This window comes from Bos javanicus, chromosome 18, assembly GCF_032452875.1.
Source record: "Bos javanicus breed banteng chromosome 18, ARS-OSU_banteng_1.0, whole genome shotgun sequence".
Lineage (NCBI taxonomy): Eukaryota > Metazoa > Chordata > Mammalia > Artiodactyla > Bovidae > Bos > Bos javanicus.
The window spans coordinates 7,728,874-7,751,519 of NC_083885.1; the positions used below are offsets into that span (position 1 = coordinate 7,728,874).

Here is a 22,646-nt window from a genome sequence, read left to right on the forward strand (position 1 = left end):
CCAATGGGAGAAAAGGAAATAAAATCTTTTACTATGAGTAATTAAAACAGACCAGCATTGTCGATACTGAAATATTTATAAGAATAAAAGGGTATGTTATGGAACAAGAACAGACAGATCTATGGAAAAGAATATAGAGATTAAAAACTCGCTAGTGTAGACTTATGTACTATGCGGAGGTACCAGCAAAAATGGTCTTCTTTTTTTAAGTAAAATTAGTTCAACTAAATATAACATTAGTTTCAGGTGTACATTATAATTCAGCATTTGAACACACTAAAAAGTGATCATCGAATTAAGTCTAGTTATTAACCACCATCATACAACTGACCCCTTGTTCACCCTTCTCACCACCAACCCCCTTCCCCTCTGATATTTACCAATCTCTTCTCTGTTATATATGAGTTTGGTTTTTATTTATCTAATTTTTTAGATCTCCCATATATGTAGAATCATATGGTATTTGTCTTTGTTCTCTGACTTATTTCAGTTAGCATAATACCCACTAGGTCCATCCACATTGTTGCAAATGGCAGGATTTTATTCATTTTGAAGGCTGAAAAATATTCCATTACACACAGACACATATATATCACATCCTCTTTATCCATTCATCCATCAATGGATATTCCAGTTGTTTCTATATCTTGGCTCCTGTAAATAATGTAGCAATGATCATGAAGGTGCATATGTCTGTCTGAATTGATGTTTTCATTTTCTTCCAGTAAATATCCAGAAGCTGGATACCTAGACCACATAGTAGTTCTATTTTTAATTGTTTTGAAGAAACTTCATAATGCTTTCCATAGTAAGTGCACTAATTTACATTCCCACCAACAGTGTATGAGACTTCTCTTTTCTCCACAACCTCTCCAACGCTTGCTATTTCCTGTCTTTTTGACAATATGCATTCTTTTTGGTTTGCATTTCCCTGATATTTAGAGGTCCTGAGCACTTTTTTACGTGCCTGTTGGCCATCAGTATATCTTCTTTGGGAAAAAGTCTTTTCAGATCCCCTGTCCATTTGTCAATCAAATTGTGCTTTTTTCTTATTGAATTGTATGAGTTATTTTTATATTTTAGATATTAGCCCCCTATCAAACTTATGGGGCTTCCCTGATGGCTCAGTAGTAAAGAATCCACCTGCAATGTAGAAGATGCAGGAGATGCGGGTTTGATCCCTGAGTCAGGAAGATCCCCTAGAGTAGGAAATGGCAACCCACTCCAGTATTCTTGCCTGGAGAATCCCACGGACAGCAGAGCCTGAGGGGGCTACAGTCCATGGGGTCGCAGAGTCAGACATGACTGAGCACACACATACACACATCAGATATATGATGTGCAGACATTTTTTCCCAATCATAGGTTGTTTTATTTTGTTGATGGTTTTTCATTCACTGTGCAAAAGCTTTTTAGTTTGATATAGTACCTTGTGTTTATTTTTGCTTTCTTTACCATTACCTTCAGAGTCAGATCCAAAAAACAAGAAAGAAACCAATGCCAAGAGCGGTGTCGAGGAAGTTACACCTATGCTTTCATCTGGAAGTTTTATGGTTTCTGGTCTTACGTTCAAGCCTTTAATCTACTGTCAGTTAACTCTTGTGTATGGGGTGAGATGTTGTCCAGTTTCATTCTTTTGCATGTGGTAGCATAAACGGGCTCTGATACATAAATGGGCTCTGATACATAGTGTAGGAGTCGTCTCCATCAGTGGGGAAAGAAGTTTAGTAAATAAATGGGGTTATGTCAACTTGTTATAAACATGAAATAGGATGAATTTAGATCCTCATATAATGTGTCCAAATTAATTCCATGCTGATTATATGCCAATAAAAACTAAATCAATATTGCATAAATGATTTCTTATAATTCTGGTTTTTATCTCACTGGAGAGGGGTGAGCAAAAGGGCAGATTCATTCAGTCTGGTAACAGAGAACTGAGCACAAACTACTGTCATTGTTCTTTCCTCTCAAAAATAGAAAAATGAAAATAAAAACAAAGCATGCTGTGTACCTTTATAATGGAAGAGTATGTTTCCATTTAAATGTACAATGAAGCAGAGATAATTCTGTCATAGTCACAAGGACGTTCTGATCCCCCCAGAAACAAAGAAGTGGGATCAGCATTCTATGCTGACTTCAATTCTCTAAACTCACTCTGGGAAGTGAGGCAATGAGAAGCCAGCCCTGGATTCAGAGAGAAGAGGCTGGGGTAGATGTGAGATGCTTTGGGGTAGAAGGCACACATGGGGGTCGGGACAGTGGGGGCAGCAGAAGGCACCATTGAGAGAATAAACGCCCTGCCAGGAATGGGGGTGGCCTTAGCACCCACCTCGCTTGAGGGACACTCTGGGAAGCAACTCTGATTGGGACAGAACTCTGATGACTCCTCCCAACAAAATAAAACAAGCAAGTGGGAAGGAGATTCAGGGGCAAGACCCAGGCCCAGCTGCTTCCATCCTGAGGGCGTCCCTGGCCTGGGAGAAGCTGGCCACGTGCTGAGTGTAAGGGAGGGGGGTGTGGAATGGGCAGTGGGTGTCACTTCTACATCCTTGGAGGAGGAAATGGCAACCTATTCCATGAAAAGGAAAGATGGGTTTAAGAATAAAATAATTGCAAAAGTATTCTTTAAAGTGTTTCTATACTGTTTATATAATAAAGTACCAGGGTTTATAAAAATAAGGAAACTATCTTGCAAAACAAATGGAGTTAACAATGGTTAGCAGAAAACAAGAAGTGAATTAGAAGTTTAGCTTAAAAGTTCTCTGAAAATTAGGAAGAACAAATGATGAGAAAAATGATAGAAATATTGAGTGTATACCCAAAAACATACAATATATTAACCAATGTAACATAAGGAAGAAACTAGTAACCAATAACATAACTTTCAAGGCCTCCACGACTGATCAAAAGATGTGGCACCAACCTATATTAATGAAAACTGAACACTAGATATATATTTACTTCTGAAATGTATTAATTTAAAAGATAAAGAACAAATCTTATAAGAACCAGAAACAAAAGTTAGTAAGTTTTGAATCATCTTAGCATCAGACTTCTCCTCCACACCATGATTTTCAAAGAAACAGTGTGCAATAAAATCTTCACAACCAGTCAAGCTATCTTTCATGCAGAAAGAATTTTAAAAAAAACAAACATTTTCCATGTTCAGATATACAACAGGCCAGAAAGTATACCACCCATACATATATTCTTCCTGAGCAAAAACAAAAAGTATACCGCTGACCAAAAAGTGTATCAAAATGATAAATTTATAAATGAGGCAGATGCGCCATCAAATAATTCATAATAAAGTATAACAGATAAAAGTAAAATGTATATTTGATCTCTAATTGTTAACAACTAACTATATAAAGGCTATTAATCTTTCCTTAAAGAGGACACAATATTTTAAAACCTACAAAAACAAATATAAATTCCTTAATTATTCCAACAAAAACTGGGGGAAAGCTTTACACACTAGACACCCCTAAAAATTTTGTTTCCTTTTTGACAAAGAAAAAGTAGAGGAACAAAAAAAACTGAAAAGGTATTGACCAATTACCCAGACAAGACCTGGGAGTAATGGAAAGTCAAGGAATTAATCTAAAACTGGAGCCATGGGAGGGTATTTCCTGACCCAGAAGAGTCAGCTGAGATGATCACAAAGCTTGGACCTACTGGGAATTTGTACTGGAACCCTGAAATTCTAATGAAAAAATTAAAATAATAGAATATAAAGGCTTCCCAGGTGGCTCAGTGGTAAAGAATCTGCCTCCCAATGCAAGAGACATGAGTTTGATCCCTGGGTCAGAAAGACACCCTGGAGAAGGAAATGGCAACCTATTTCAGTATTCTTGCCTGGGAAATTACACAGACAGGGGAGCATGGCAGGCTATAGTCCATGGGGTCACAGTGTCCGACACAACTTAGCAACTAAACAACAAACCAAAAATAAAACTGGGAATCTTACACTGTATTAGACGTCAAGGAAGACTTTTTATAGAAAGAAACACTGAAAAAAAAGAGTCAGAAAATGAATATGAATTAATAGCAGGACAGCATTCCAAGCAAAAAACAGAAGAATATTTTGAATAGTTCACAAAATGAAACATGGTACAAAGTCAATAGGAAGGCCAGAATGGACAAAGCACAAAAAAAATAAAGGTAAGAGTCAGTTGTTAGAAAGGCAGGGGGCACAACAGGAAGAAGAGGAACAAGCAGCTGGCTGAATTTCTCAGAAAAAAATATAATCCTCAGCAAGAAGGACTTATTCCAAAATATGGAGGGTTAACATTAAGAAATTTGTAAAGAAATTTATGAAACTGTATCAACTGATCAAAAAAGAAAGATTTCAATAGAAAAAAAAACTTTAATAAATTAGAAAATTATAACATTTCAAGGAATCAGTTTTCTAAGTATAGTCCTTATCTGAATGAGCTACTTGAGGATACACTCCAGCATCACAGAACACAGTCCAAGAAAATTGTGGAATATACAGAAGCGCAACAAATTATTATGTAAGTAAATTTACACTTAAATCTAAATAACTGTTGACAATTCATTACACTTTGGGAAAGAATTGTTAAAATTCAAGGCCTAACAAAGTAGGTTTAGTATAAATACAACAGTAACAAAAGTCTGTATATAAAATTTAAATAATCAAATTAAAAAACAGGAGAGGTGGCCAGGAGAGAGAAAATAAAGAGCAGCTAAGTTGCTTCCCGCGTTCGAGAGAGACGTTCTAGCAATTGCTTAACTCAAGGCATTAGCAGAAAGAATAGTTTCAAATATGTCTGTTAAGAAGTTAAGGACAACCCATTACAAAAAAAAAAAGAAGAAGTATATATATAACTTCCAGGGGGAAAAAAGTCACAAAATAAAATAATCAATCCCAAGAAAAGGAAAACAAGAACACACGATAAACGGGAGAGGATGAAGAAGATGGTGCCGGATGGCGCCGAGGCGTGGTTCCAGGGGGCAGTCCCGGAGGGTGTGTGGCTCCGCCCTGTTTGCGCGGGGAACTCCAGAACGCTGAGATGCTAAGAGATATCTAGAACTGCAAACTTTGCAAGAATATGGAGATACAGGAGAAATCTGGCTTGGAGAGGTGAGCATGACTCAACTAATAAGGTGGATGCAGAAACACAAGATTCCACCGGATGCTTCAGTGCTTAATATTAGAGCTGGAAATGGTGTTTTCCTGGTTGAACTTGTAGGCAAAATGTGGTTTCTCTGATATTATTGGAATTGATTACTCTCCTTTTTACAGTACAGCTTTCTGGAAGTATTACAGAGAAAGGTTTATCTAACATTAAGTTGAAGGGAGAATACTTCTTGAATCCTTCCACAAAGCTGTCTGGATTTTATAGTTGTACTGATAAAGGAACGTCTGATGCCATAAGCTTTAATCCTGACAACGCAATCAGAAGAGGAAGCAATATGTGAAATCTCTCTCCAGGGTGTTGAAAGAGAAAGGCTTTTTTCTAATAACCCTATGTGATTGGACCAAAGAAGAATGAATGAATTCAGTGAAGGATCTGAACTTTCCCAAGAGCTGCCAACACCCAAGTTCAGCTTTGGAGGTAGATCTGGAGACAGTGTAGGAACTCTGGTTTTTCTAAAGACATGAGACTTTTCACTGGACAGATTCAGTTAGTTTTTTAAGAAGCTCTGCTTCAAAGTAAACCCGACACAGAAAATGCAAGTGCAAATCAACATTTAGCACGTGTCGCACATGATGCACGTGTGAATCATTATGGTGTACATAAGACGCACATGTTGGATAGATGGAACAAGTTGGCAAAAACAGAAGAGAAGAGAAAACCATGAGCGTGTAAGTAGTTGGGTTTTAGAGATCAATCAAGAACGGTTTAAAGTTTTCTTCTGTATTTGAGATGCAAACATTTTTCTTTCTGATTTAAAAAAAAAATCCTGTAACTGCTGAACAGTTAAAACTTTAAAGCAGTAAATGAATTTACAGAAAGGATGTATTCTTCAGGTCTGTGCCTTGGTAAAGGTGAACTGAATATAGCTATTTATGAAGATTTGACCAAGTTATTCCAGGGTCAGAATAATAAGCCAGAACACTTTCTTAAGGTGTGATCAGACTATCACAAAACATAGTAAGTATGAGGATTTAAAAATGAGGATTTAAATGAGGATTTAAAAATAAATGATTTAACACCTGAGAAAATCCCCCAGCCCTTATGTATATAATTAAACAAAGTCAGTTAAATGTATCAGTTGATCAAAAGGAAGCATGATAAACAGAAAATATAACATATCATTTCATAAATAATTTTAAACATACTAATATTCATAATAATATTACCTAAACACATTGACATGGAAATCTATCCAATACATCTACAAGAAGACCCTGAGACTTAAAACTAGCTCTCACTTTATGAAAAAACAGTAAGGATCTAAGAATTTACTTGATATAATTAGTCAGCTTTATTTAATAGGTATATATCCTAATTGTCAAAATATATTTACTCATATAATATAGATACTACATTCTGTGCTCTCTGGAGACAATTCAGTCTTCAAATAATAAAATACTGATCATGCATTAAATCACAAAAAATTCAGTAACACTGCAAAAAAGGGTTAAATATACACTTTGATCTCTGGCCACAATGCATAAAAACTTGAAGCCAGAAACAAAAGAATAAAAATAACATTAACTTAATTATTTTAAAATAAAATTTTTTATTTAAATTAGAAGGCTCCATAATAAAACTGTAAATAAACCATGCTCTGAAACAAATTAATAACTATAAATCTTTTCCTTTTTATTTTCAAATATCAAATGTGAAATAAGTATTCAGCTCAAGTAACTGGAAAATTAAGAGTAAATTAAGCCTAAAGAGATATAAATATTTTGGAAATAATTTGAGGAAATTGGTATGATCTACTGAAGCTGAATATATGAGTACACAACACAGGAATTCCATATCTAAATATTTAACATGGATAGTCTCTGGCATGGATGTACCAGTAGATAGGTACAAAACATATTCATAGCTACACTGTTTGTAATAGCAAAGCATGAAAATAAAATAAGAAACTTAAATAATTCCAAATGTCCACCCACATTAGAACAGATTAATAAATTCCATAATTTGTATATCCTATTATTTGTAATTACATACTGTATATTTCAACATTTTGTATATTTATATACGTAAATACTATACTCTTATAAAAAAATAGTATACTCCAGTAAAAATAGTATATTCCAGTATACATTAACATGGATAAATCTCAAAAGTATAACACTGAGCAAAAAGCAAGATTGAAGAAGAATTCATACAATTCAATTCCATTTCTTTACATTTCAAAACCAGGAAAAATCAACCAACATGAACTTTAGGGACCCATAAGTGAAATTACACAGAAAGTGAAGGAAATGATTAACCAGAAATTCACAACAGTAACCTCTCAGAAAGAGGGATGGCTGGGCTTATACTGAGACAGGTGCTCAAGAGGGCTAAAAACATGTTCTATTATTTAAATTATGTGGTGAGTGCACTTATTATTGTTACTATTAAATGTACATTTTTGCATTTCATATTTTATAATTTAAAGTTAAATAGTAAATAGATGGAGTAAAAAGTACATAAATGAAGAAATGAATAATGATAAATCAGGAGCTTATTAATACAGAGAAGAAAACAGTGAAATGGGAAAATAAAGCTAAGAGCTGATTTTATGAAAAAAAATCAATATAAGAGACAAACTGCTGGCAACCTGAAAAATAGGTAAAGAGGGAAATCACAAAGCTACCAATTTAAGGAAGACAAGAAGACATCATCAAATATAGAAAAGAGATATTTTGAAAATATAGGAGGAAACTATTTGCACCTTTTCAAACGAATTTTAAAACAGGGATACTAGGAATGTTGTTCTTATTACATATAAATTACAAAAAATTACTTCAGAAGGTGAAACACGAAAAAATCAACAGCCATTAGAAATGCTATCAAAAGTATCTCAAAAAATATTCTAGATGCAGAAAATATCACAACCAACTTATTTCTTTCAAAAAACATTCAAGAGGAAGCTTAACTGACATGTTGCACAAACTTTTCCTAAAAACAGGGGGAAAAATAAAAGGTCAATCAATCACTTTCATGAAACCAACACTATTCTAACATTAAAAGTTTTACTAAATTAGTACACACAGAAGAAAACCAAAGACCAACAATATTTATGAATATCAATACAAAAATTCTAAACACACAGAGCAGTTGGCTGAACCTAGCAAAATATTAAAATAAAAATTCATCATTCCCAAGTGTGCCTATTTCACAATATGATACGTTAGTCTTAAGAAATCAGTTACTAAATTATACCCAAGTTTATAATAAGGAGGAAGATTATATGATCATCTCAGGAACTATCAAAGAAGCACCTAATAAAATACAACAGCATTCCTTATTAAAAAAAAAAAAAAAAAGGAAGACTACAGATACAGGAACTCTAATTAACAGGGAAAATCATCTACCTTTTACCAGTAGCCCCTGCCTTAATTAATGATGAAATCAGAAGCAAGACATGACAAGACATGACTCCTGGCTGTCATGCTATTAGTGAGTGCTTTCTGAAAATTGTGGCAAATAAAGTAAGAGTAGAAAAACATATCTGTATAACTAAGAGAAAGGACAGGCAAGATAATACAATTTGAGGATGATGTGACCACCTAAAATTCCAAAAAGAACTGAACGAAATATATTTGATAAGAATTCAGAAGGTGAAGCATTAAAAACAAATATCAAAAAGTATTCTTCTTATAAACAGTAATAAATTGAAAATAAAACCCTATTTACAAAAGAAACAAAAATTTAAACTGCCCAGTAACAAACTCAGACTCTGTATCAAGAGAGCTAGATAACTTTACTAACACACATGAAAGGAAGTTTTAATAAATGTAGAGAAACATGTTCTTGAATGAGAAGACTCAAAATCACAAAGATGCCAACTTTCCACAAAGTGATTTGTAAATCGAGTGCAATTAAAAGAAGAACCTCATATGGATTTTATTTTGGAACTTCATAAATAGAAATAATCAAAAACATTTTGAGAAAAGAATTAGGAAGGTGGACTCAAGTTATCAAACAACAATATGTTTTCTAAAAGTACAATAACTAATGATGAACTATGGACACTCTTGAGAGTCCCTTGGACTGCAAGGAGATCCAACCAGTCCATCCTAAAGGAAATCAGTCCTGAATATTCATTGGAAGGACTGATGCTAAAGCTGAAACTCCAATACTTTGGCCACCTCATGTGAAGAGTTGACTCATTGGAAAAGACTCTGATGCTGGGAGGGATTGGGGGCAGGAGGAGAAGCGGACGACAGAGGATGAGTTGGTTGGATGGCATCACCAACTCGATGGACATGAGTTTGAGTGAACTCCGAGAGTTGGTGATGGACAGGGAGGCCTGGCGTGCTGCGATTCATGGGGTCGCAAAGAGTCGGACACGACTGAGCGACTGAACTGAACTGAACAATAACTAAAACTGAAGAAGAGAGTAGAATGCTTGTAAACAAACTCATATCACTATATGTAATAATTTCACCAATGATAAATCTGACATTTCAAATCAGAGGGAAAATAATGAATTATTCAATAAATAGTGTTAAAACAATAGATTAACAGTGCCAGTGGCCATATCCCTACTTCATACTGTACAGTAAAACAAATCACAGCTATATTAAATGTGCATGTAAATGTGCATAAGTTTTGCCATAAAAGGAACAGAAGAGACTAAAGATCAATGGTTATAAACTTCAGCACAAGGAAGGCTTTCTCCCTACTCCAAGGAAGGAAAGTAGGAAGAAAAGGAGGGAAGCAGAAAGAATAGAGAGATGAGAAGGAATCACAAATATGTTCAGTTCAGATGCTCAGTCGTGTCTGACTCTTTGCGGCCCCATGGACTGCAGCACGCCAGGCTTCCCTGTCCATTACCAACTCCAGGAGCTTGCTCAAACTCATGTCCAACAAGTCAGTGATGCCACCCAACCATCTCATCCTCTGTCATCCCCTTCTCCTCTTGTCTTTAATCTTTCCCAGCATCAGGGTCCTTTCTAATCAGTCAGTTCTTCACATTAAGTGGCCAAAGTATTGGAGCTTCAGCCTCAGCATTAGTTCTTCCAATGAATATTCAGGACTGATTTCTTTAGGATAGACTGGTTGGATCTCCTTGCAGTCCAAAGGACTCTCAAGTCGGATTCTCCAATACCACAGTTCAAAAGTATTACAAACATATAATCTAGGATAAAAGTTACTCTCCTTATAAAAAAAAATTATAACAGGTGAAATTTAAAACTAACCAGAAAGAAAAATAAATATTTTGGTTAATGTATGTGCTTAGACAAGGATTGTTGTTGTTGTTCATTGTTCAGTTGCTAAGTCGTGACCGACTCTTTGTGACACCATGGACTGCAGCACTCCAGGCTTCCCTGTCCTTCACTGTCTCCTGGGATTCACTCAAATTCATGTCCACTGAGTCAATGGTGCTATCCAACCATCTCATCCTCTGTTGCCCCCTTCTCCTACTCTCAACCTTTCCCAGCATCAGGGTCTTTTCCAGTGAGTCAGCTCTTCACATCAGGTGGCCAAAGCTTCAGCCTCAATCCTTGCAGTGATATTCAGGGTTGATTTCCTTTAGGATTGACTGGTTTGATCTCCTTGCTATCCAAGGGACTCTCAAGAGTCTTCTGCAACACCACAGTTCAAAAGCATCAATTCTTTGGCACTCAGCCTTCTTTACGGTCCAACTCTCACATTCATACATGACCACTGGAAAAACCATAGCTTTGACTATTTGGACCTTTGTCAGCAAAGTGATGTCTCTGCTTTTTAATATGCTGTCTAGGTTTGGCATAGCTTTCCTTCCAAGGAGCAAGTGTCTTTTAATTTCCTGGCTGCAGTCACCATCTGCGGTGATTTTGGATCCCAAGAAAATAAAATCTGTCACTGTTTCCACTTTTTCCCCATCTATTTGCCATGAAGTGATGGGACCTGATGCCATGATCTTAATTTTTTTAATGTTGAGTTTCAAGCCAGCTTTTTCACTCTCCTCTTTCACCCTCATCAAGAGGCTCTTTATATCCTCTTTCCTTTCTGCCATTAGAGTGGTATCATTTGCATATCTGAGGCAATCTTGATTCCAGCTTGTGATTCATCTAGACAAGGATTAAGGTCATTAATAGTTTTTTTTTTTTAATCTTTATATATAATATCAATAAGAAATGGAAAACACCTCAAAAAACACCTTGCATTTTTTAACAGTTATACAAGTAGTGCTGAGAGCCCAGTGAAAATAAACAAACAGGCTAGTTACTGCTGGCAGTATCTTTTCTGGATGGCAAGCACATCCTTTCTGGAGAGCAATCTGACAGCATTAGCAACAGTCTTTATAAAAGGCATATTCACTGAACTTCCATATCTAGAAATTTATCTTCAGGAAACATCACCAACATATACAAAGATTTCTGAAGAAAGCTTAGTTATATCACTATTTAAAATACTAAAATTTTTATTTTGCCATTTGCAACAGTATGGATGAACTTGGACTCCATTACCCTTAGTGAAATAATCAGATAAAGACAGATACTGTATGATATTACTTATGTGTGAAATCTAAAAAATAAAACAAACTAGTGACTATAACAAATAAGAAACAGACCCACAGATACACAGAGCACACTAGTGGTTGGCAGTGAGGAAAAGGCAGGGGGCAAGATAGCAGTAGGGATTAAGTGGTACAAACTAGTGTGTAGAAAATAAATGAGCTACAAGGTATATTATACAGCACAGGGAATAGAGCCAACATTTTGTCATTGTAAGTGGAGTATAAAAATACTAGCAAACCAAATCCAGAAACTTATTAAAAAGATAACACATCGTGATCAGTGGGATTTGTCCCAGTACTGCAAGGGTGATTCGACATATAAAAATCAATAAGTGTACTACATTAACAGAATGAAAAAAACTACATGATCATCTCAACTGACACAGAAAAGGCACTGACAGAAGTCCACATCCTTTCATAATAAAAATGTCAGAAAACCAGGACCAGGAAATTTTCTCAACATGGTAAAGAGTATTTATGAAAAATCCCCAGCCAAAATCATATTCAGTGGTGAAACGTTGAAACTTAGTCTCCTAAGATTAGGAATAAGGCAACAATGCCCACTTTCTTCACTGCTTTTCAACACAGTACTGGAAGTTCTGCCCCAAATATGAGACCAAAACCACAGGCAACAAAAGGCAAACTAGATACTTCATTAAAATTATAACTTCTGTGCATCAAAGGACACTGACAAGAGAGTGAAAGACAACTCAAAGCCAGAAAATGTTTTCAAATTACATATCTGCTAAGGTTTTGATAATCAGAATTTAAAAGAACTCCTACAACTCAACCAACAATCCAATTCAAAAATGGGCAAAGGACTTAAATAGAGATTTCTCCAAAGAAGATAAGTAAACACCACTAAGCACACAAAAATATGTTGAACATCATTAGTCATTTAAGGAAACACGAATCCAAACCACAGTGAGATAACATTTCTTAACTACAAAGATGGCTACATTTTTTTTTAAGTAAAGTAAGCACTGGCGCAGGAGGGCCTAGAGGAGCTATCCCACGATGAAGATCAGGAAGGGTGGCGGTGAGGAGATACCCCTCATCCAAGGTAAGGAGCAATGGCTGTGCTTTGCTGGAGCAGCCGTGAAGAGATACCCCACGCCCAAGGTAAGAGAAACCCAAGTAAGACGGTAGGTGTTACAAGAGGGCATCAGAGGACAAACACACTGAAACCATACTCACAGAAAACTAGTCAATCTAATCACACTAGGACCACAGCCTCGTCTAACTCAGTGAAACTAAGTCATGCCCATGGGGCCACCCAAGATGGGTGGGTCATGGTGGAGAGATCTGACAGAATGTGGTCCACTGGAGAAGGGAATGGCAAACCACTTCAGTATTCTTGCCTTGAGAACCCCATGAACAGTATGAAAAGGCAAAATGAGAGGATACTGAAAGAGGAACTCCCCAGGTCGGTAGGTGCCCAATATGCTACTGGAGATCAGTGGAGAAATAACTCCAGAAAGAATGAAGGGATGGAGCCAAAGCAAAAACAATACCCAGCTGTGGATGTGACTGGTGATAGAAGCAAGGTCCGATGCTGTAAAGAACAATATTGCATAGGAACCTGGAATGTCAGGTCCATGAATCAAGGCAAATTGGAAGTGGTCAAACAAGAGATGGCAAGAGTGAATGTCGACAATCTAGGAATCAGCGAACTAAAATGGACTGGAATGGGTAAATTTAACTCAGATGACCATTATATCTACTACTGCGGGCAGGAATCCCTCAGAAGAAAGGGAGTGGCCATCATGGTCAACAAAAGAGTCTGAAATGCAGTACTTGGATGCAATCTCAAAAACGACAGAATGATCTCTGTTCATTTCCAAGGCAAACCATTCAATATCACAGTAATTCAAGTCTATGCCCCAACCAGTAACACTGAAGAAGCTGAAGTTGAACGGTTCTATGAAGACCTACAAGACCTTTTAGAACTAACACCCAAAAAAGATGTCCTTTTCATTATAGGGGACTGGAATGCAAAAGTAGCAAGTCAAGAAACACCTGGAGTAACAGGCAAATTTGGCCTTGGAGTACAGAATGAAGCAGGGCAAAGACTAATAGAGTTTTGCCAAGAAAATGCACTGGTCATAACAAACACCCTCTTCCAACAACACAAGAGAAGACTCTATACATGGACATCACCAGATGGTCAACACTGAAATCAGATTGATTATATTCGTTGCAGCCAAAGATGGACAAGCTCTATACAGTCAGCAAAAACAAGACCAGGAGCTGACTGTGGCTCAGATCATGAACTCCTTATTGCCAAATTCAGACTGAAACTGAAGAAAGTAGGGAAAACCACTGGACCATTCAGGTATGACCTAAATCAAATCCCTTATGATTATACAGTGGAAGTGAGAAATAGATTTAAGGACCTAGATCTGATAGAGTGCCTGATGAGCTATGGAATGAGGTTCGTGACATTGTACAGGAGACAGGGATCAAGACCATCCCCATGAAAAAGAAATGCAAAAAAGCAAAATGGCTGTCTGGAGAGGCCTTACAAATAGCTGTGAAAAGAAGAGAAGCAAAAAGCAAAGGAGAAAAGGCAAGATATAAGCATCTGAATGCAGAGTTCCAAAGAATAGCAAGAAGAGATAAGAAAGCCTTCTTCAGTGATCAATGCAAAGAAATAGAGGAAAACAACAGAATGGGAAAGACTAGGGATCTCTTCAAGAAAATCAGAGATACCAAAGGAACATTTCATGCAAAGATGAGCTCGATAAAGGACAGAAATGGTATGGACCTAACAGAAGCAGAAGATATTAAGAAGAGATGGCAAGAATATACAGAAGAACTGTACAAAAAAGATCTTCATGACCCAGATAATCACGATGGTGTGATCACTGACCTAGAGCCAGACATCCTGGAATATGAAGTCAAGTGTGCCTTAGAAAGCATCACTACGAACAAAGCTAGTGGAAGTGATGGAATTCCAGTTGAGCTATTCCGAATCCTGAAAGATGATGCTGTGAAAGTGCTGCACTCAATATGCCAGCAAATGTGGAAAACTCAGCAGTGGCCACAGGACTGGAAAAGGTCAGTTTTCATTCCAATCCCAAAGAAAGGCAATGCCAAAGAATGCTCAAACTACTGCACAATTGCACTCATCTCACACGCTAGTAAAGTAATGCTCAAAAGTCTCCAAGCCAGGCTTCAGCAATATGTGAACTGTGAACTTCCTGATGTTCAAGCTGGTTTTAGAAAAGGCAGAGGAACCAGAGATCAAATTGCCAACATCCGCTAGATCATGGAAAAAGCAAGAGAGTTCCAGAAAAACATCAATTTCTGCTTTATTGACTACGCCAAAGCCTTTGACTGTGTGGATCACAATAAACTGTGGAAAATTCTGAAAGAGATGGGAATACCAGACCACTTGACCTGCCTCTTGAGAAATTTGTATGCAGGTCAGGAAGCAAAAGTTAGAACTGGACATGGAACAACAGACTGGTTCCAAATAGGAAAAGGATTTCGTCAAGGCTGTATATTGTCACCCGGTTTAACTTATATGCAGAGTACATCATGAGAAACGCTGGACTGGAAGAAACACAGGCTGAAATCAAGATTGCTGGGAGAAATATCAATAACCTCAGATATGCAGATGACATCACCCTTATGGCAGAAAGTGAAGAGGAACTAAAAAGCCTCTTGATGAAAATGAAAGTGGAGAGTGAAAAAGTTGGCTTAAAGCTCAACATTCAGAAAACAAAGATCATGGCATCCGGTCCCACCACTTCATGGGAAGTAGATGGGGAAAGAGTGGAAACAGTGTCAGACTTTATTTTTCTGGGCTCCAAAATCACTACAGATGGTGACTGCAGCCATGAAATTAAAAGATACTTACTCCTTGGAAGGAAAGTTATGATCAACCTAGATAGCATATTGAAAAGCAGAGACATTACTTTGCCAACAAAGGTTCGTCTAGTCAAGGCTATGGTTTTTCCAGTGGTCATGTATGGATGTGAGAGTTGGACTGTGAAGAAGGCTGAGCGCCGAAGAATTGATGCTTTTGAACTGTGGTGTTGAAGAAGACTCTTGAGAGTCCCTTGGACTGCCAGGAGATCCAACCAGTCCATTCTGAAGGAGATCAGCCCTGGGATTTCTTTGGAAGGAATGATGCTGAAGCTGAAACTCCAGTACTTTGGCCACCTCATGTGAAGAGTTGACTCATTGGAAAAGACTCTGATGCTGGGAGGGATTGGGGGCAGGAGGAGAAGGGGATGACAGAGGATGAGATGGCTGGATGGCATCACTGACTCGATGGACGTGAGTCTCAGTGAACTCCGGGAGTTGGTGATGGACAGGGAGGCCTGGCGTGCTGCGATTCATGGGGTCACCAAGAGTCGGAGATGACTGAGCGACTGATCTGAACAAGGATAAGTAAAGATGCAGAGAAACTGTAACCCTCAATGCACTGCTGATGAGAATATAAGGTGGTGTATATGTAGTGGACAATAGCTTGGCAGTTTCTCAAGAAGTTAAACAAAGAATTATAGCATAACCCAGCAATTCCACTCTTGAGTAGACACCCAGAAGGACTGAAAAAAGAACTCAAGGTACTTGTAAACCAAGCTCACAGCAGCATTATTCACAACAGCCGAAAGACAGAAAGTGTCCATAAACAGATGAATGAATAAACAGGTGGTATATACATGAAATACCACAGAATATTATTCAGCCATTAAAAAAAAAAAAAAGGAACGAACCTGGAAAACACTACAGTAAGAAACAGAAAAACTCCAGATAGGAAAAGCCATGTAGTATAAAATTCCATTTATGTGAAATAACCAAAATAGGCAAATCCACAAAGACAACAGATTATTAAGCTGCCATTTGACTACTAAAGGGGTACAGGGTTTCTTTTTTGGATAATAAAAAAATATACATATGTTCTGGAATAAGACAGTGGTGATAGGTGCAGAACAATGTGAAAATGCTAAAAGCCAAGGTACACTTAAAAATTATTAAAATGGCAAATTTTACAGGTGATTGTTGAACACAGGTTTAAACTGCACACGTCTACTTATACACAGATTTTCTTCAATAGATCAAACCCAGGTCCCCTCATTGCAGGCAGATGCTTCACCATCTGAGCCACGAGGGAAGCCCAGCAAGTACTACAGTACTACACAATGTAAGGTTGGTTGGACCCACAGATGGGCAATTGCACACACGGAGGAAGAGGAGCCCTGGAGACAGAGGGCCAACCTCAAGTTACATATGGATTTTCAGCTGCATGGAGGGTCTGTGCCTCTAACCCTAGCTTCATTCAAGCATCAATTGTGTATGCCGCTGCTGCTAAGTCACTTCAGTCGTGTCGGACTCTGTGCCACCCCATAGACAGCAGCCCACCAGGCTCCCCTGTCCCTGGGATTCTCCAGGCAAGAACACTGGAGTGGGTTGCCATTTCCTTCTCCAATGCATGAAAATATTTTACCACAATTAAAAATTAGTTATATATGTGCATATGTGTGTGTGTGTGTGTGTGTGTGTGTGTGTATATATATATATATATATATATAACTTTTACATCCAAAAAAAGCTAGTACAACCTTCAATACACTTATTCTACTATTTTTCTCTTTTATACTTTATTAATTTTTTGTCTTTATTTACACTTATTCATTCTTTATGACTTCCTTTCATTCATTTTGCTGTCTTTTTTAAACTTTTTGAGATGAATGCTGAGTTCATTCTTTTGGTTTTTAAGGTGATAAATGTTCCTTTAAGTACCAGTTCACCCACTGCACAGAAGTTCTGTGACTTAGTATTTTCATTCATGCTATTTTGAAATTTTTTCTTTAAAAAAGGTTGACAACAAAAACAACAAAATATAATCTTAGAAAATAAAAACAGCAGGAAGAAAAGATAGAGGTGCTCACTCTGGAGGAGAAAACAGCCCTAACTTCCAGTATCCCAGACTTTTCTGGAATACTTGGGAGACTTCCACAAGCTCCCCTCACACTCTAGGTGCTGGAGATACATCACTGAGCCAGACATGACCGTGCCTCCAAGAAGACAGTCCTTACATAAATAAGTACAAAAATAAAGACTTATTACAAAGACCAACACTGTGGAAGAGAACCACAGGATGCTCAGAGAATACATAACAGGGAGGTCTACCCTGGAGAAGGCACTGGCACCCCACTCCAGTACTCTTGCCTGGAAAATCCCATGGACAGAGGAGCCTGGTAGGCTGCAGTCCATGGGGTCGCTGAGGGTCGGACACGACTGAGCGACTTCACTTTCACTTTTCACTTTCATGCATTAGAGAAGGAAATGGCAACCCACTCCAGTGTTCTTGCCTGGAGAATCCCAGGAATGGCGGAGCCTGGTGAGCTGCCGTTTATGGGGTCACACAGAGTCGGACACGACTGAAGCGACTTAGCAGCAGCAGCAGCAGCAGCAGGCCTACCCTGGTCTGCGGGTCAGAGGTGTTTTTGGTAAACCAACTTTAGAGCTGCAAGGGGGTGGAAAAGGAGACCAGGCAGGATCAGGGGTTCCCAGGCACAGGAAACAGTACGAGCAAAGGTCCTGAGGCAAAAGACGTCCAGATGCCTATAAAGAGGTAGTGAGTGTAGTACATAGAGAAGAAAAGGGAAAGTAGTCTTAGCTGAGCCTGGAAAGGCAGGCAGGTTCAGATCCTGTGAAGTAGTTCAAACTTTTGTTCAAGAGCAACTGAAGACATTGGGAAGAAAGTGAGAACAGAGAGTGCCAAAGAGGAAATGTTGGGAGTCCAGTTAAGAGGCTATTGTTTCTTCCAGAAAGGAGTGAGGGATGGCTTGGATTAGGATGCCGGGAGGGCATCCAAGGAAATAGGGCTACCTCGGAAATGAAACGGAAAGCTTCCTGGTTACTGAATTCATGGCTCTTACCAACATGCAGGAGTTGCACAAGAAGGGAGACAGGCTCACTATAACAAGGCATTTTCCAGCAGTTAGCACAGGATGCCAAAACGGAAGAGGCTGCCCTCTAAGACAGCGTGCCCTCTTTCCTTTGAAAGTTTTCTAGAAGAAACAGTGTGATCATATATGAACGGTGTATATGCTGGTTGAGGAATCAGATTAGATGACATCTAAGACACCCCAACCTCTAAGACTCTTTGCTTTAGTTTTTTGGCTGCCCTACTGAGTACATGGGCCCTAACTTCTCCAACCAGGGATCGAACCTAGGTTCCCTCCAGTGGAAGCGTGGAGTCCTAACCACTGTACTGCCAGGAATTCCCTAAGACTCTTTGCTAAAATCAACAGAAATGTCAAGCCATCTGGACAACCCAATATAAAACTCCTAGGAAAGATACAAATCTTGTGTTTGTGTATGTGTATGGATCATCTCATATCTCAGTTTTCCTATCTACTCAAACTGAGTTTTCTCATAGAAAAGTACATGGATAAATGACTGTCAGTACTTTACAGCTTGTCACGCAGATGGTGAAAAAACTATACTACGTCTCTCTTCCTGGTTCTTTGTATTCAAGTATTGATATAATACAGAAGCACGGCGGCTGCAACAGACCGCATAGAAGCATGGCCAAGAGGAGCTATCCCACATCCAAGGACAGGGGGGCAGCAGAGAGGAGCTACCCCACGTCCAAGGAGCAGCTGCGGGGGCGCAGGAGGCCAGAGAGGAGCTACTACACATTCAAGGTCAAGGAGGGGTGACCTCGTACAAGGTAAGGAGCAGCGGCTGCACTTCGCTGGAGCAGCCGTGAAGAGATATCCCACATCCAAGGTAAGAGAAACCCAAGTAAGACGGTAGGTGTTGTGAGAGGGCATCAGAGAGCAGACACACTGAAACCATAATCACAGAAAACTAGCCAATCTGATCACAGTTACCACAGCCTTGTCTAACTCAATGAAACTAAGCCATGCCCATGGGGCCATCCAAGATGGGCAGGTCATGGTGGAGAGGGCTGACAGAATGTGGTCCACTGGAGAAGGGAATGGCAAACCACTTCAGTATTCTTGCCTTGAGAACCCCATGAACAGTATGAAAAGGCAAAATGAGAGGATACTGAAAGAGGAACTCCCCAGGTCGGTAGGTGCCCAATATGCTACTGGAGATCAATGGAGAAGTAACTCCAGAAAGAATGAAGGGATGGAGCCAAAGCAAAAACAATACCCAGCTGTGGATGTGACTGGTGATAGAAGCAAAGTCCGATGCTGTAAAGAGCAATATTGCATAGGAACCTGGAATGTCAGGTCCATGAATCAAGGCAAATTGGAAGTGGTCAAACAAGAGATGACAAGAGTGAATGTCGACATTCTAGGAATCAGCGAACTGAAATGGACTGGAATGGGTGAATTTAACTCAGATGACCATTATATCTACTACTGCGGGCAGGAATCCCTTAGAAGAAATGGAGTAACCACCATGGTCAACAAAAGAGTCCGAAATGCAGTACTTGGATGCAATCTCAAAAACGACAGAATGATCTCTGTTCATTTCCAAGGCAAACCATTCAATATCACAGTAATTCAAGTCTATGCCCCAACCAGTAACACTGAAGAAGCTGAAGTTGAACGGTTCTATGAAGACCTACAAGACCTTTTAGAACTAACACCCAAAAAAGATGTCCTTTTCATTATAGAGACTGGAATGCAAAAATAGGAAGTCAAGAAATACCTGGAGTAACAGGCAAATTTGGCCTTGGAGTACAGAATGAAGCAGGGCAAAGGCTAATAGAGTTTTGCCAAGAAAATGCACTGGTCATAACAAACACCCTCTTCCAACAACACAAGAGAAGACTCTACACATGGACATCACCAGATGGTCAACACCGAAATCAGATTGATTATATTCTTTGCAGCCAAAGATGGAGAAACTCTACACAGTCAGCAAAAACAAGACTGGGAGCTGACTGTGGCTCAGATCATGAACTCCTTATTGCCAAATTCAGACTGAAATTGAAGAAAGTAGGGAAAACCACTAGACCATTCAGGTATGACCTAAATCAAATCCCTTATGATTATACAGTGGAAGTGAGAAATAGATTTAAGGGACTAGATCTGATAGAGTGCCTGATGAGCTATGGAATGAGGTTCGTGACATTGTACAGGAGACAGGAATCAAGACCATCCCCATGGAAAAGAAATGCAAAAAAGCAAAACAGCTGTCTGGAGAGGCCTTACAAATAGCTGTGAAAAGAAGAGAAGCGAAAAGAAAAGGAGAAAAGGAAAGATATAAGCATCTGAATGCAGAGTTCCAAAGAATAGCAAGAAGAGATAAGAAAGCCTTCCTCTGTGATCAATGCAAAGAAATAGAGGAAAACAACAGAATGCAAAAGACTAGAGATCTCTTCAAGAAAATTAGAGATACCAAGGGAACATTTCATGCAAAGATGAGCTCGATAAAGGACAGAAATGGTTTGGACCTAACAGAAGCAGAAGAAATTAAGAAGAGGTGGCAAGAATACACAAAAGAACTGTACAAAAAAGAGCTTCACGACCCAGATAATCATGATGGTGTGATCACTCACCTAGAGCCAGACATCCTAGAATGTAAAGTCAAGTGAGACTTAGAAAGCATCACTATGAACAAAGCTAGTGGAAGTGATGGAATTCCAGTTGAGCTATTTCAAATCCTGAAAGATAATGCTGTGAAAGTGCTGAACTCAATATGCCAACAAATTTGGAAAACTCAGCAGTGGCCACAGGACTGGAAAAGGTCCGTTTTCATTCCAATCCCAAAGAAAGGCAATGCCAAAGAATGCTCAAACTACCGCACAGTTGCACTCATCTCACATGCTAGTAAAGTAACACTCAAAATTCTCCAAGCCAGGCTTCAGCAACACGTGAACTGTGAACTTCCAGATGTTCAAGCTGGTTTTAGAAAAGGCAGAGGAACCAGAGATCAAATTGTCAACATCCGCTGGATCATCGAAAAAGCAAGAGAGTTCCAGAAAAACATCTATTTCTGCTTTATTGACTATGCCAAAGCCTTTGACTGTGTGGATCACAATAAACTGTGGAAAATTCTCAAAGAGATGGGAATACCAGACCACCTGACCTGCCTCTTGAGAAACCTATATGCAGGTCAGGAAGCAACAGTTAGAACTGGACATGAAACAACAGACTGGGTTCCAAATAGGAAAAGGATTTCGTCAAGGCTGTATATCGTCACCCTGCTTATTTAACTTATATACAGAGAACATCATGAGAAACGCTGGGCTGGAAGAAGCACAAGCTGGAATCAAGATTGCCAGGAGAAATATCAGTAACTTCAGATATGCAGATGACACCACCCTTATGGCAGAAAGTGAAGAGGAACTAAAAAGTCTCTTGATGAAAGTGAAAGAGGAGAGTGAAAAAGTTGGCTTAAAGCTCAACATTCAGAAAACGAAGATCATGGCATCTGGTTCCATCACTTCATGGGAAATAGATGGGGAAAGAGTGGAAACAGTGTCAGACTTTATTTTTTGGGCTCCAAAATCACTGCAGATGATGACTGCAGCCATGAAATTAAAAGACACTTACTCCTTGGAAGAAAAGTTATGACCAACCTAGATAGCATATTCAAAAGCAGAGACATCATTTTGCCAACAAAAGTCCATCTAGTCAAGGCTATGGTTTTTCCAGTGGTCATGTATGGATGTGAGAGTTGGACTGTGAAGAAAGCTGAGCACCGAAGCATTGATGCTTTTGAATTGTGGTGTTGGAGAAGACTCTTGAGAGTCCCTTGGATGGCAAGGAGATCCCACCAGTCCATCCTAAAGGAGATCAGTCCTGGGTGTTCATTGGAAGGACTGATGCTGAAGCTGAAACTCCAATACTTTGGCCAGCTCATGCGAAGAGTTGACTCATTGGAAAAGACTCTGATGCTGGGAGGGATTGGGGGCAGGAGGAGAAGGGGACGACCGAGGATGAGATGGCTGGATGGCATCACCGACTCAATGGACATGAGTTTGGGTGAACTCCGGGAGTTGATGATGGACAGGGAGGCCTGGGGTGCTGCAATTCATGGGGTCGCAAAGAGTC

General features: G+C 38.9%; 1 protein-coding gene and 1 pseudogene across 1 annotated transcript in view; one reads left to right on the forward strand and one right to left on the reverse strand.

The window, feature by feature from the left end:
* CDYL2 (chromodomain Y like 2) overlaps nt 1-22,646 on the reverse strand; it is a 170,091-nt gene that overhangs the window by 128,129 nt on the left and 19,316 nt on the right. The window lies entirely within an intron of this gene.
* Nucleotides 5,163-5,707, forward strand: LOC133229992 (EEF1A lysine methyltransferase 2-like; annotated as a pseudogene).